The sequence below is a fragment of the Phyllostomus discolor genome, chromosome 8 (genome assembly GCF_004126475.2).
Source record: "Phyllostomus discolor isolate MPI-MPIP mPhyDis1 chromosome 8, mPhyDis1.pri.v3, whole genome shotgun sequence".
Classification (NCBI taxonomy): Eukaryota; Metazoa; Chordata; class Mammalia; order Chiroptera; family Phyllostomidae; genus Phyllostomus; species Phyllostomus discolor.
The window spans coordinates 16166458-16169940 of NC_040910.2; the positions used below are offsets into that span (position 1 = coordinate 16166458).

The following is a 3483-nucleotide window of genomic DNA, read 5'->3' on the forward strand; positions in this document are numbered from 1 at the left end:
TCGGTAACAGGAGGGTGGGAATGGCGGGGTGCACGCCTAGGAAGACTTATAGGTTTGTTTGGATGTTGAGTTGATTATTAACTGATGCACTTGAGTGACAAGATAGTTTTCAGTAATTAATAGTTTTAATTCTCTCCCAACACACTCTTTTTCCGGTCAATGAATAATGTGTGACGGGTAAGAGTTGTCATAGTAAGTTTGAACCAGACCGGATGGGATATAGGAGTTGAACTATTAAGAAGAGTTAGTGGGGGGAAGGGGAGCAAAAATGGGAGTAAAATATCTGGATAAACAATTTTCAAATCACCAGGAAATGCCTTTATTTGAGACTTAATTCTGCTGGCACTTGAATACTTTATTCCAATACTTCTTAATCTTGGTTTTAAAAAAATGTAAATGAGAACATTTTTTCTTCACTTTCACTGGAAGACAGCTGCTGATTTTTGTGTTTTATCTCAGTGGAACCGTGCTGGTTCTCTCTGGATTCCACAGAGAAGAAAATGCTTCTGGCAACATCTGGGAAGATTCTAGAACTTCGAATTTCTGCCTTTTTGTCTGAGAGAAGAGGAGGGAATAGAACCCAGAAGGGTTAAACATGTAGTAATTATCTGTGATCTAGAAATAGCTTTTCTTTCCCTTTTCAGCTGACTGAATAGGCTTTAACTAGTTTAAGAAATGATTGCTAGAGGAAAGACATTCTTCTGAGCGGTGTATCTCTACCGGTGCACTGGCAGGCAGACGGCCCTTGTCTTCCCTTTTCCATCCAAATGTACTGACCTTAGGCACACAGTGGGCCTTCAAGGAGGTGAAGTGTGGTGGCTTTTAGGTTGCTCAAAGTTGGGGGGGATTCTAGGGCTTCAGTGAAGAAGTTCATTGCTTTTGATCCTGGAGCTAGAGGGGATGGTCTGTTTTTTGTGGAAAGCACAAGAGGGTTTAGAATTAACCTGAACCCCCCTTTTACCTCTAGCATAAAACATATTATATTTACTCATTCATTTCCTTCAGTTCCAAGTGAGAAAAACTCAACACAAACCGGTTGAAGGGAAAAAAAGGAATTTTTAGCTCCTGTGAGTGAAGTCGAAGGAGGAGGGGCTTGCTTTTCGTACACCTGTCCCGAGGGTTCAAACCGTGTCATTAGATCTTTTTCTTGCATTTCCCTCAGTGGGTTTGCCCCTCAGGTTGGCACTCCATGGCGGCGATGGCTAAGGTTTATGTCTTTCTTAGAATTCCAGAGGAGAGTGACTCCTTTTCCTTAGAGCTGCTGCTCTCCAGTGGAGGGCTTTGACCCTCAGAGAACATTTCTGGCTGTCGTGAGTGGGGCGTGCTCCTGGCATCTAGCGGGTAGAGGCCGACGATGCCACTAGACCTCCTGCGATGCTTGGCACAGCCCCCATGCAACGGAGAACGGTCCAGCTCGAAGCGTTAATGATGCTGAAAGGGAAAACCCCTGCTTTAGAGATAGGGAGACCATATAGTCTAAGTCAGGGTGCTTTTTTTTTTTAAAAAAAAGACTATTTTTAAAGTTAGGGGAAGGGTGGGGAAAAAGAGGGAAAGAGAAATTGATTGGCTGCCTCTCTCACACTCCCAACTGGGGACCTGGCTTGCAACCCAGGCCTCTGCCCTGACTGGGAATCAAACTGGCAACGTTTTGGTTTGCAGCATGCTGCCCAATCCACTGAGCTACACCAGTCAAGGCTAAATGAGGATACTTTTGAGAGTAAACTTATGCTAGGACAAGAGGCACACAGGCATGAGCTAGGATTGTCCTGAATAAGCCTGGATATGCGGTTGCCCTCCCTAAATGCCATGTCAGTCCCAGTCACCTGGCCAGCCCAGACCACTGAGACATGGCAGGTGGTGTAGTTCGGCCAGCCTGGTGATGCAGCAACCACGGCGCTAAGGAAGCAGGCAGCAGGTGATTGTCTGCTGCAACGGAACATCAAGGCTCATAACAAAGCGATGTGTAGAACAGAGAAGCATGGTGATGTCCACTATGCAAGAGAACCTGTGTTTTTGAGTGACTTGGCTACACTTGTTTTGATCTGGGCCTAGAGGCTTTGCATGGCAAATGAGGCTAGGTGGTGATAGCAGGTCCACACGAGTATGCCTTCTGTTTCCCCATTGTCTGGTTGATTAATTTTAATCAAGACAGAGAAGGGCAGGAGGGATGGTAGGGCAGAAATAAAGACTGTGGTCTGTGCAGCTTGCCTGGATACAAGGTCAATGTTGTTGATATGTGTTAGTTAGTGTTTGTGCCATATAGTATTCCACCTCTGAGGTATGGAGTCACTATGAAGAACATGTAGACAGAGCTTAGATTAAAATAGTTAATGTTTATACCACTTTAACTTGTTATAGGCCAAGAGAATGGTTAAAAAATTAAAGTGTGATTTGCTGGCTTCTTTTAAATTTCTGGCACTGACAGTGCCCCTGTTTAGTTTTGGGGAATTCAAAAATTCTTTGAATGTAATTCATCTCACAGAGCGGGATGAGTACTTCTACGTTATTTTTTTTTTAAATTTATATTTTTTAAAAAAACTGTCACAGGTGGGCACAGGTAACCAGGTTCTTAGTGATCGGGACAAAGAATTGAACTGAACACCCAGAGTTTATAGCAGAGAACATGGGAGCAGGCCAGCTCCAAGCAGAGATTGACCTCATGGGCTGGAGGGACTCTATTCTTACAGGGCGGGTCCTTCCTGGCTAGTTTTGGTGGGCTTTACTGCGCATGTACAAGTAGTTGCATTACTTTAAAGCTACTGCACATGTGGTCTCCCATGATCCTCCCCGATTGGCCACCAGGGAAGAGGGTCCCACAATGCTACCGAATTGACCCCCGTTCTCCTGGGGTCCCCCTGTGCTAGGTTCGTTCACCTTTCTCATCACCAGGGAATTATAGCTCTCCATGTTAGGGATTGGTGAAAAGGAAAGATGTTATTTATTCAAGTTACACAGCCATAAGAGTAATGACTTAATGTCTTCGTCAAAATCCCAAAGTCCCTTAAAACACCCACAAACACACACAGTCCTTCCTTCCCCCCTTTGCCCAGTCTGGGGTACTGTATCTCAGGGAAAGAAATAGAAGTCCGTGGCTCAGGCAGCTTGAGGTTCTTCCCAGTAATCCATGCTCAGCTGGTAGGCCTTCCTCGGCTCCCAGCACCATCAGCTGTGTTGCCAGGATCTCCAGCTAAAGCCGTGTGGTGGTTCTCTGCTAAAGCCACGTGGTGATTCTTATGGCTTTGGGGGGCGGGGGGGTGCGGGGGGGGCTCCCCCTGTGCCAAAAGTGCATGGTCCTCCTCACATGGCTGCAGCCGCGTGCTTCTTTACGTGGTAGGCGTGCCAGTTGTAGATCTGGCGCAGGGGGAAGGGAATTTTTTTTAATTACTTTATTTATTGATATTAGAGAGAGGGAAGGGGAAGAGAGAGAGAGAAAAACCTTGATTTGTGGTTTTACTTACTGATGCATTCAGTGGTTGCATCTTG

At 45.7% G+C, this 3483-nt stretch overlaps 1 protein-coding gene across 2 annotated transcripts in view; it reads left to right on the top strand.

Moving 5' to 3' along the window:
• Positions 1-3483, top strand: part of ARHGAP10 (Rho GTPase activating protein 10) — a 234932-nt gene that overhangs the window by 10469 nt on the left and 220980 nt on the right. The window lies entirely within an intron of this gene.